Raw genomic sequence first — 13063 nt, forward strand, 5'->3', positions numbered from 1 at the left:
ATGGATTCACGCTGGAGTAGTTCATGGAGAATTTTCTTCTATGGGAGGGACCCTACAGTGCAGCAGGGGAACAACTCCTCTCCCTGAGCAGCAGGGGAAGCCTCAGGTGATGAAATGACCATAACCCGCATTCCCTGTTTCCTTGTCCCTCTGGGATAGGAGGTAGAGCTGGAAGGAGGGAGGGGTGGAAGGAAGGCTCTTATTTTTACTTCTCATTATCCTGCTTTGATTTTGTTCATAATAAATTCATTTTATATCTCCAAGTTGAGCCTGTTTTGCCCATGATGGTATTTGATGAGTGATCTCTCCTGGTCCTTATCTCAAGACCTGTGAACCCTTCAATAAATTTTCTCCACTCTGTCCAGCTGCAGAGGGGAGTGAGTGATTTGCTTTTGTGGGTGCTTGGCATACAGCCAGTGTAAATCCACAACACTGACAAACTCTGTGTGGATGTCTGCACCACACTTCCAAGCAGTGCCTGCTAAGTTGCATATCTGTCACCATGAAAGAGGTCTGGAGAGGGAATGCATCATCAGAGTCCGGAAGTGCCTCAATTCCAGCTCTGAGCAGTCCATTTATTGTGCACCTTACAAATTTTCCCCACTAAAAAGAATGAATAATTTATTCAAGCACTGAATGCAGAAGCTGGTGCCAAATCAGTCAGTGTCAACTCAGGGGCTTTAGGTAGCCTGAGTCCTCCCCAAAGCATGGGCTGCTGTGAGGACTTGTAGAATAATTATTCTCTGTTTCACTGGGAGGTGAGCTAAAGAGGTGAGCTTCTACTCCATAGTCCTACCACTGGCCAGGAGTATGCTTTGTCTTGGACCTGTATGCAATGTTTGCCACAATTTGACCTCTATGCACCGAGAGGTTTGCTAAAGGATTATGAGGATTTTTTCCTTCCCAGGATTTTTTAAAATTTCTCCTAAGAAATGCTTAACTCCAGATTAATTGCAATGGGGAAGAAAGAGAAACAAGAAGAAGTCCATTTTTATTCTCCTTGAATTACAAACATGAATTTTCTTCCCCTCCTACTGATTCACCACTCAGCATTCAGCTAAGATGATCACCGAAAAAGGAAAAGCAAATGAACATTGATGTTTCTTAGGGTATGAAATACTTTACGATTAAATAAGTTGCTGAAGACTATTGTAACAATCACCAGTGATTGGTAGCTTTCTGCTAAGCTGCAAATGAATTCAGCACAGGACAGCATTCCAAATTGCTCTTACAAGGTTTCCTTTATTATTTTTATTTGGTTATGCTCTGACTCTCATCCAGAATTGTACTTAATGCCCTCATCTGAAGTTGTTGAAATGGCACCCCATGGCATAGTGTGACAGTGAAAGGATATTGCCTTTGGAAGCTGCTAATGGTCCATGAAAAGAAAACAGCAGAAAACAGGAGAGCAGTTGTTCCAAAATCATAAGAACAAAGATCTTTACATTTTTAGCAAATCACCTTCCCATTGTCAGAGGATTGAGAATGGGGAGAACATAGTTTGCAGCTAGTGAGGATTTGCAGATCCAGATGGGTTACAAGACAAAGATACAAGTAATGAAAAAATAGTGCATTATATGAAACAAAATTATTCAATATTTTCCATCTTTTACTTGCCTCTCAAACTTAATATTTGCCATATAACATTATCCACAAGGTATCATTACTCCCTCAGATGGGAGAGATGGATGAATAAAGTGTACAAATGAGTAGAAAGGGTTTTAAAGGTCAGGCCAATCAACAAAAGCCTCAGTCCTGGTTACTCTGACTTAGACAAAGATACTTCAGTAACCCCCAAGGACAAAGTCACACAGAATTCAAAAGGAGCTTTGTACCTCATTTTTTATAAGCTTAGGAATACAAAACAAAGTCGGGAAGGTCTAAATCCTCAGTGACTTTATCCTAGACTTACCTGCAAAATACTGTATCAGGAGTACTGCAAAGGCAAAGCAATAATCACTTGTCCAGAGCCAACAGGCAAAGCTATGAGTGTTGGGGTGTCCCCCCCCCCCCCCCCGTCCCCACCACGTGGTCCTGGGAGAGAGGCCCTGGGGGGGAGACGCAGGGTTTCCCTAGCCCCTGGTCAACCTCATTCCCCATTGGTTGTTTTGTGTTCCCCTGAGCAGGCAAGGACCCTCGGGTCCCGTGATTGCCTCAGTTCCTTGGCAGAGCTCCAGCCATGCGGCTGGAGAAATAAACATCTCTCTGAAACATCTATCAAGAATCAGTCCATATATATATTTCTTTTCTACAGGCCTTGTTGTCTGATACACATGTTGCAGTATCTTCACTGTAACAAATGGTAGATAATGCGGACAGAACAATCCCCGATCCCTAAGGACAGCGACTGATTTGTGAGTAAACTCTGGATTTCTCTTCTTGTTTTTGTTTTGCTGTTCCATCTCTAAACAATGGAGGAACGTGGAAAGACTCTTGGCTCTCAGAGCCACATATGGACATTTATCTTAAAGTTGAAAAGATTCTTGAACAGTGATTTGTAAATTTTAGCTTAATTCAAGCTCAAAAAGAATTGAAACACTTCCTGGCATGGTTGTTTAAGAACTTTTTCTATGTTTCTTGGGATTTAATTCTTACCAAAGACTTTTGGAATACCATTTGGAGACAGTTAATTTTTGAGTCAAAATATATGCTGATAGAAGAATATTTTTGTGAATATTATTTAATTACCGAGACTGTTGAGCAATGTCAGCTGTGTCCTTGCGAAATTAAAACTGCTTCAGGGACCGTGCGACCCAGGCCATGTGAACAAGCAGCCCCGACAGCCCCAGCAGCCCTGGCAGTTCCAACACGGGAGTGAGTGAAAGCGAAAGAGAAGGCAAAAACGCAGCGAGACAGAAAACAGCAGCCACTGGGAAAAAGGAAAAAATCATCATAGCTAAGGTTTTAGGAAGGGTAAAATGGTATAATGTTAAACAAAATTATGGGTTTATAACGAGATGTGACAACCAGAAAGATATATGCGTTCATAGAATTGCTATTAAAAAAAAAAACCCTGAAAAATACATCCCAAGTTTAGGACATGGAGAAGTAGTAGAGTTCAAAATTGTGCAAAGTAGAAAAGCGTTACAAGCAGCAGAGGTCACTGGGCCTGATGGTGTTTTTGTGAAAGGCAGTATATATGCTAAAAATCATAGTCATGTTAGACAATATCCACACTATAAACAGTCCCTACAGTCTCCCTTTCCTAATCCCACCTTTCCCTTTTACCTGTTGGGGTCCCTGCCCCGCCGTGTAGCCCTGGGAGAGGGGCCCTGAGGGCACAGACACGGGGCTTCCCTGTCCCTGCTCAGCCTCGTTCCCATTGGTTGGTTTGTGTTCCCTGCGCGGGCAGAAGGACCCTTGGTCCCGTGACTGGAACAGTTCCTCGGCAGAGCTCCGGCCATGCGGCTGGAGAAATAAACATCTCTGAAACAGCTATCAAGAATCTGTCTGTCCATATATATTTCCTTTCCACGGGACTCCTGGTTTGATATATGCGTGTTGCAGGATCCCCACTGCAACAAATGGTGGAGATTTGAGAGCAGAACGATCCCCGATCCCTAAGCGACTGATTTGTGTGAGTAAACCCTGGAAACTTTGGATTCCTCTTCTTGGTTTTGCTTTGCTATTCCATATCTAAACTATGGAGGAACCGTGGGAAGACTCTTGGCTCTCAGAGCCGCATATGGACATTTATCTTAAACTTAAAATGATTCTTGAACAATGATTTGTAAATTTTAGCTTGATTCAAGCTCAAAAAGAACTGAAACACTTCCTGGCATGGTTGTTTAAGAACTTTTTCTATGTTTCTTGGGATTTAATTCTTACCAAGGGCTTTTGGAAAACCGTTTGGACACAGTTAATACTGGAGTCAAAATATATGCCGATGGAAGAATATTTTCGTGAATATTATTTAGTTACCGAGACTGTTGAGCAATGTCAGCTGTGTCCTGGCGAAGGGAAGCCTGGCGCAGGGACCGTGCGGCCCAGGCCACGTGCACCGAGCGCTCTGCGAGCAGCAGTGAGGCAGTTCCCGCGCGCGGGCGGAGCCACGCGAGCCGCAGTGTCGGTGGCGGAGCGGGGAGCGGCGGGACCCGGCGGTGCCCGAATGGCCCCGTGCAGCGCGTGGTGGAGCGAGCCCCATGAACGCCCGGCCGAGAGGGGCGGCGCGCGGGCGGCGGCTGGCGGCGATGGCGGTGGAACGGAGCCGCGCCCAGCCGAGACGCGCGCTGGAGCGGGGCGCGGGGGAGTCATCGCTCGGGGGCCCGGCCGAGACGTGGGTGCAGCGCCCGGCATCGGCAGCGAAGCTGCGACCAGAGGAGGCGATGCACGGAGAACTGAGCGGCACGGCCCGGCCCGGCCCGCACAGCCCCGAACGCGACCCCGGGAAGAGCGCGCAGGCACCAGCAGCCCCAACAATTCCAACACGGGAGCGACCGAAAGAGACAGCAAAGACGCAGCGAGACAGAAAACAGCAGCCACTCGGAAAAAGGAAAAGATCATAGCAACTAAGACCTTAGGGATAGTAAAATGGTATAATGTTAAGCAAAATTATGGTTTTATAACAAGGTGTGACAACCAGCAAGACATATTCGTGCATAGAACTGCTATTAAAAAGAATAACCCTGAAAAATGCATCCCAAGCTTGGGAGATGGAGAGGTGGTGGAATTTAATATTGTACTAGGGAGAAAAGGGTTACAAGCATCGCAGGTCACTGGGCCTGATGGTGTTCCTGTAAAAGGCAGTATATATGCAAAAAATCGTAGTCATGTTAGACAGTATCTCCATTGTAAGCCCCCCCTACAGTTTCCCTTTCCTAATCCCACCTTTCCCTTTTACCCTATGTCCTATTACCCCCAGTGTATTCCCAATCCGTTTTTTCATCCATGGTTTCCCTCACAAAACCATGCTTTTGCCAATTGTTTCCCCAAAAATCCCTTTCCAATGCCGAGTGGGGGATGAAAAGGGGGAGGGAAGAAGTTAAACCCTCTCCTGCCTCAGTTTCCCCACAAAGCATGCTCAGAGTTCTGTCTCCCTTCTGTCAGCCCTAAGATGTTCCACAGAATCTGTTTGGACATTTAAAGACTCAGGAGGGTGGCTTGTTTTGTTTTGAAACTGTTCTTGTTATGTTTATCCAGTTGTTTTCATTCTCCTTTTATTAAAATAAAACGGGTGAGGTGTTGGGGTCCCTGCCCCGCTGTGTAGCCCTGGGAGAGGGGCCCTGAGGGCACAGACACGGGGCTTCCCTGTCCCTGCTCAGCCTCGTTCCCATTGGTTGGTTTGTGTTCCCTGCGCGGGCAGAAGGACCCTTGGTCCCGTGACTGGAACAGTTCCTCGGCAGAGCTCCGGCCATGCGGCTGGAGAAATAAACATCTCTGAAACAGCTATCAAGAATCTGTCTGTCCGTATATATTTCCTTTCCACGGGACTCCTGGTTTGATATATGCGTGTTGCAGGATCCCCACTGCAACATTTACCCTATATCCTATTACCACCAGTGTATTCCCAATCCGTTTTTTCACCCATGGTTTCCCTCACAAAACCATGCCTTTGCCAATTGTTTCCCCAAAAACCCCTTTCCAATGCCGAGTGGGGGATGAAGAGGGGGAGGGAAGAAATTAACTATTGTTGTTTAGAGTTCCAACAGGTACAAATGGAAGAAACCCTCTCCTGCCTCAGTTTCCCCACAAAGCATGCCCGGAGAGTCCTGTCTTTCTTCGGTCAGCCTTAAGATGTTCCAGAGAATCTGTTTGGACATTTAAAGACTCAGGAGGGTGGCTTGTTTTGTTTTAAAACTGTCCTTGTTACGTTTATCCAGTTGTTTTCAATGTTAAGTTTTAAATCTCTTTTTGTTAAAAATAAATGGGTGAACTGTTGGGGTCTCCCCCCCATCCCCACCACGTGGTCCTGGGAGAGGGGCCCTGGGGGGGAGACGCAGGGTTTCCCTAGCCCCTGGTCAACCTTGTTCTCCACTGGTTGTTTTGTGTTCCCCTGCCCGGGCAAGGACCCTCGGGTCCCCTGATTGCCTCAGTTCCTCGGCAGAGCTCCGGCCATGCGGCTGGAGAAATAAACATCTCTCTGAAACATCTATCAAGAGTCGGTCCATATATATATTTCTTTTCTACGGGCCTTGTTGTCTGATACACGTGTTGCAGTATCCCCACTGTAACATATGAGCATATCTACATTTTAAGAAACCTGTTTGTCCTAATTCCCCCAAAGTGGTATGTTTCCCCCACTGTGGAACACAGCTGTACAGGTGAAGACAAAGGAAAAACAGAAGTGGCAATAATAGTGGGTTTTTCATTTAAGAACCCCCTCCCTACTCACAAGAGATTTGCCTCCATTTTTAGATTATTCCTGTTGCTGGAAATGATATAACTCTTTAAATTTTGAGTAACTTTATTAATGGGTATGTTTGTCTTTGCCAGGGGTGGGAACTGGGGGGGAGGAAATGGATGTTTCTCTTCAAAAGACTGTTTACTGAGGGTTTGAGTTTCACTGGGTGAGGCCTGATAAGGCTCAATCCACAAAAACAAGATTCCTAGACTCTGAGAGTTTAACATCTACATGTTGGGAGTAGCCAGAAGACACAGGGGAGATAACCGGACATCAACAGACATTAACCCCTGGTGTGTTTGGAGTCACCTGATCTGAGGAAAGACTGATAAGAGAACCAAAGAATGAGGACCAAATTAGCGTTGAAGGCTGAGGAATCAATGACCAATAGGAGACCAAATACTAAATTGTGTAATGTAGAACCAATGAACGAGAATTTCTTTGTGTTTTTTAACATATAAATATGTGAAAAGTCTGGTAAGAAAGCGTGTGTGGATGAAATTGTTTCCATTGCACTTCCTGACCAGAATAAAATAATGCCTGATCCTCTAACACTTAAAGGAATAGCGTTGGAGGGTTTTTCTTCTTTCCAAATTGCAGTGATATTATGGCCATCATAAGCTTTGGCACCTGCTCCTGCATCCCACAGACCACAATAATAATAAGGCACTAGTCAAACTCTTTCATGTTCCCTATCAGTCTACCAATTTACTTTCTGTAGGAAAAACAAGGAGATATTGACTTCTTGGTCCCAGAATAGTAATACCAAATTTGTGTGGAAGATCATGCCGTGAAAAGTCAAGTGTCCACAAAGGAGACAGAGTCACCCTGCAACTTTATTCAGAGTCTGTTAAGCCTTCATACTGTTCTCTATAGTTCAAAAGTTCAGACTGTGCTCAGCTCTGCAACAAACTAGTGTGTTTTGATACTCATAAAGACCCCTACACCCATTCTTCCAGAACCTGATTGATCCTTTCAGATCAAGTCATTTTTGAAGACATTAACACCCTTTTCTCCTAACAAAGTAGAGTCTTTCTGTCTGAAGTTATTTTAACAGCTGTCTACCTTGCAGTATACTTCACTACAAAGAAAAGCACTACATTTTTTCCATATAACCATTACCTAAATGACTTATTACCATAAAATTTGCCGGTTTTGCTTTCCCTCTCCAAACAGCAAAATGATAAAATAGTAACAATTGCCACAGGAGACAGTTATGTTTGCTGATTTCCCAGTAAAAATTAATTCAAAACACATTTACATTTTACACTTAAAGAAGATATAAATAATTCATGTTCTCATATCATGAGTACTCTGCATGTCATACATGGGGGTACCTGCAATTTTTCAGTTTATTGGTTTTAAAGTCTTATTCAGGAAGTCATTATCATGTTATTTTGTGCTTCTATTCTACTCTGGTAATGTAATAGTCTTCAATTGATTATGTTCAATTAAAATGTATTCAGTTTTACCATTCCTAATTTTCTAGCTTTTAATTTAATTGCTGTAGGCTTCAATTTTACTTATGTACTATTAACTCACCTTATTCACTGATTCTGCTCTCAGAAATAAAAAAAGACTACTCCATAAAGACTGCAAAACAGAGTTTCACTCCTCTTAAACTACTTCTGCATAAACATCACTCCATCTGTTTCAGGTTTCAGACCAGTGATTTCCATAATCACTGGTCTGAGTGGAGCCAGGCCCCATTGTTTCATTCTTCTTTCATGCGAACGTTGAACACCCTTGCCCACTAGTGCACCCCATTATCCTTTGACAGGTCCTTCCCAAAACAGACTGGGGTCCCAGAAGTATCTACTTGCTCTATACCTACTGAGCAGTGCTACCATGCAAGTTCTTGCAGAACCCCCCAAGTCACTGATGTGTTCAGAGCTGGGTTTGCTGCAGAGGAGAGGAAAATGCTTCACTTCTTGTAGGATCAGTGACATGACACAGAAAGGGACCTTATTACAGTCACTGGAGGTTTGATGTCTCAAGACAGACAGCACAAGAGAATAAGTTTGATGCCTCAAGAAAGACAGCACAAGGGAATAAGTGACCCATGGAAAGGTAGAAGATGGTAATTCAGGCTTTCTTCTGGATTTTTATAACTTTGTATAAACACAAGCTTGGGGATGGTTTACCAGATGGATTCACAACAGTTTCTGCTGCCAAAAGCAGGTTTCCTAAACTGTGCAACATATAAGCACTGGTCTCTTACAAATGTAATAAAAGTCTTGTCTGAAAAAAACCCAAGCAAACCAACAAAAGAGAAGAAAAGAGAAAAATAGCTCTGTATATGCCCATCTGACCCCATGTTGCAGGGGACAATGTACCACTGATGCATACAGTGACATTATCAGGTTTTCATTGATCTGTAACTGGTTGACATAGTTTATAGTTCAACCTTTACAGGCACTAAGGTTTTGCCTATATTTTTAAGCTTTTACAGACTGACAAGTTCTGACTGACCTGTGTTCAGTGGTATTTTTCCTAAGCAGGAAAAATTTAGCTTGTAACCTCCAAAATGAATGGGCCATTTCAAATCCCCCTTTCATTATTCCAAGTTAAATGACTTGCATTTATCAACCCAAAGTATCCTATGCCACAGTGTTAGGTCTCTTTCTGAATTTCCTTATGACTCTTGACTGGCGTAAGCAACTATAAATTCTTCCACCTGAGAGTTTACTTTCCTGTTTTCAAGTGCAGTCAGTACTTCCCCAACTTTTTCTCCTATACTGAAAAATACCTAAAATTTTTGCTTATTTCTAAAGAGGAACCCTTTTCATAGGTATCTTATACACAGAGAAATTTCCGTCTATTAAACACTGCCTTTAATTTTTTATGTGCAAAGACATTGCAAAGACTGAATATAAATAAAATCAGGAGAAAAAATTGCTAGAAAACAATTTCCAGTCATCTGAAACTACTAAATTTATGGTAAATATCTTGGGAAAGCATGTTGCAAAAATTGCTTGATATCAATCAGGCACAAAACTCAGTAAAAAAAAAAGAAAACATAGGTACATATGTATGCCCAAATTTGTAATTCTGGTGCACAAGTTCCCCTTGGTCCCAGGTGTTCAAGTTGTGCTAGACACAGCCTTTATGCATCTTTAGATTGCAATAAACTTGACTTTCCTTTTCCATTTATATGCATGCACTGTTATTAAAAGATCAAAGATCTACCCAAATCTAACTGTTCAATCAGATTATTATGACCAACTTTCTGTAGTCAGGGACATGGGGACAGGCAATGTGCTCAGTAACACACTTGATTTGCTTCAGAAAACATTTATATGTAAATAACCATAGGTGAGGTATTTGTTAAGAAGAGTTTAGATTCACTGTTCACTGGGCTTTGTAGAAGCAACAACAGCTCGTGCTTGGATCAGGTCAAATGTCTCCAACAAGGGTCAGTGATGTGAGAGCCTGTGTCATGGCCCTTCCACAAATGGTAAGAATCTTCCATCTAGGATGGCCGACACAAGCAAAAACTTCCAGAAAAAGAGTAACTTTTTTCTTCCTGTGCAGTGATACATCTATGTCCATCTTGAACCCAGCTGGCCTATGATAGAGAGGGGTTTCTTTCTGTAGTCATCAGTAATGATATTTGTATTAAAAAATTAATGCCAGCAACACTTCATTTTTAGTCTTGGAGTGATATTGAAGTCTTTAATCATTCTATAAAGAAACAATGCAAGGAATGTCAAGGTGTAGTGTCCCAAAGCTTGGACACAGGAAAGCAAAGCTTTTTGTTTTAAGTTTCAAGCCACACTGAAGTTGAGCTGAGATTTTGTGTGCCAAGTTTCAGCCTAAAGGGATGGTGGTTTTGGCTATAGTATAAGCCCTAGAGAATAGGAAGCATTCTAGAGGAAGCATCAAATAGCATTTTACTACTGTGTGGCAGACAAAGTGGCTATGTAACAAGAAAATCACTCAATAGGATAATTTCTTATGTTAGCATTTTAATTAAAATAAATACTTGGCTCCATCTTACACTCTACAATTCTCTCTTTAATTTACACAGACATACATAATGTACAAAGCAAACAGAAAATAGGATCACAAATCCTAGAAGACTTGAAATCATTATTCAGAAGCTTTGTGAGAAATATGTGAGATATAACCAGAGTTAATGATTCCATAAACATTTATTTGGAGGCAATATTAACATTAACAAGTCCAGAAAGTATTTCTAGGCATTAAAGAATAAATAACACCTATTATTAATGCAATGGTAAAAAAATGTCGTTTACCACACATTTGCAATACCCTAGTTTAATACATTATTAAACAGCATCCCACAATGGATTAACACTGAACAGAAACTCCAGATGTAGAGATGTTTCCCTGTGGTTTTATCAGCAGCAACATGCTTGATGCTAGCCCAATCCTGATCCCAGTGTAGACAGGGCCTTTGGTTTGCTCTGTTTGGTTTTTGGATGAATAATAACACTTATTCAGGCTTCACGCTGGGCTTGGTGCTTTGATCAAAGCACTTTCCAGTGGGCACAAAAACTGCCTCTTATGTTTGCACCTTAGCTTTCATTTTAAAGTAATTCATTGAGGTGAGACCCTGCCAATTTAGCCTTGCATACCACTTTCTCCAGCCAAACAGTTGTACAGATTGTCCCCTGCAGGGTCTTCCACCAAGACAAAAATAGGTCTTCTCCCACCCGTGCCAACAAATGGTCCAGGAGCCTGCTCTGCACATCCTCATTGGTTTCCCCCAAGCAGCATCTCTGTTCAGCCCAAATGCAACTGTGGGGGAATTGATGGTTACCGGCAGCATATGTTAGGAGCTAATAAGGTGTGCCAGCCCACTTCTGACAGTAGAAAAGCTCCCAAGGAGACACAGGGCTTTCTTCATTGCCCTTCCTCTTCTCCACCCAGTCATGTTACTCTGGGTGAGAAATTAGGTCATACCCTGCAGGTTTCTTGAGAAAGACGAGCAACATAGCACAGACCAGCACTGGCTGAAAATGAGGTAAAACCCTTTTCTGCTTGCTTAAGTTGAATGTGATCTTCTTACTGGAGTCCAGGTCAGATGTGTTAATGAAAAGGAATTGCTGATGCAATCCCAGAGGATCAGGCATATCCATGAAGGGTTCTTGCACTGTCTCCAATCCCCATGGCCCCCAGATGCTTACCAAATCAGCATCCTTTCACTTGGGTAGTAGCACTCCAGCCTGATTGAAATCTGCCTCCCCAGTGTGAAAATTTTTGTTATACATGATCGTGTCTCCCTCTAGTGACTAAATGTCTGTATTTTTGAAAGTCATTCCCCAACATAATTTTTGAAGAGTCTGTAAAGTATATATCTACCTATGATGTGTAGATTCAACTCTCTTATCTTTCATTCCTAATTATGCACTAAGGTATGGATTGGATTTTGCTTAAAATTATCCAAATTTTAAGAGAGTTATAGTACCCAGCAGGCATTGTGTCTCTATTTAAACAAAAAAGGCAGTATCTGACCAGTAGAAATTACAGATATTGATTAAACAATCGCGCTATTTATTTTGTACTGGCAGCTAATCTTTGTCCAAATATTTAAATCCAGACAGTGATATTAAACAGCAACTCTACTAAATCTATCGCTTGTGCTTACTACAGATCACTCTTTCTTATCTGGCAAGCTAGAAGACATCTACTTATCCTCACCAACAAAACAGTAGCCCAAATTTAGTTAAAAAGGCATAGCAAAAAAAAGGAAAAACATGTCCAAAGTTTCATCATCTGAAGATAAGAGTGGAGATGAAATTAACAGAGAAGAGACTGAAAGCTTGAAGCTTCACAAAAGGACTACCATTCTGGTTTCTTCTCAGCTTATCCCACAGGCAATAATACATTTTACACTGATAATAAAAAGCAACAAGTGAAAGAAAGTGTCAGATAGGGAGGATATTCTTTAGAAAAGTAAAATCTTTTTATCTTTAACCCTAGTATTAGGAGGCATATATGTATGTACACATCAACAAATGGAATTGGAGCATAGAGTTTAAGAGTGACCAAGGGTTAGCACCATGGCACATACCAAGGATAAGCACTAGGGAGCAAGGCAAGACAAGACAAAATCTCACGGGCGGCATATCACATTCCTCTCACAGAGACAGAAGGAAACAGTAAAGAAAAATGACAACACACTGGAGGTATACTGAAAAAAACCATTACAAAACAATTTTTGAAACTCTGTTGGAAGCTGCTAACAGCAGCAACATAGGACAAAGTAAACTTCAGACTCACATTTCCATTCAAAAATGTTAAGGAAATATTATTACAATAAATATAATTGAAAAAATATAGTTGAAATTAACATCTTTCTTTTTTTATAGTGAATTAATTTACACATAAAATCAATTTAATTTTACAACAGGCATCAATTTTGTTCTCATCTTAGGTGCACTGAGCTTGCCTAAGTCCACATGTAACAGTCCTTTGGGAACACTCAGAATTCAGCAATTTCAGTACTTCTCCTGACCAGGAAAACAGGGGCTGGTTATGCAGGTGCCAAAATGTTTGGCCTCAAATCTTCATAGGGTTCCATGAAGTGGAAGTAAGAAACCTCTCTGACAAGTTTTATAATGATCTGAGTTTCTTGTTATCCTGCTTGATCCTCTAGGTCTTTCACAGAAAAGAGGAAAAGGCAACGTGATTTAAAATCTACAGGAACTTATAAAGTTTGTAAGTAGGAATAATGCCTGGGGCTAGAAGTTAAGC

This window comes from Corvus hawaiiensis, chromosome 1, assembly GCF_020740725.1.
Source record: "Corvus hawaiiensis isolate bCorHaw1 chromosome 1, bCorHaw1.pri.cur, whole genome shotgun sequence".
Taxonomy (NCBI): Eukaryota; Metazoa; Chordata; class Aves; order Passeriformes; family Corvidae; genus Corvus; species Corvus hawaiiensis.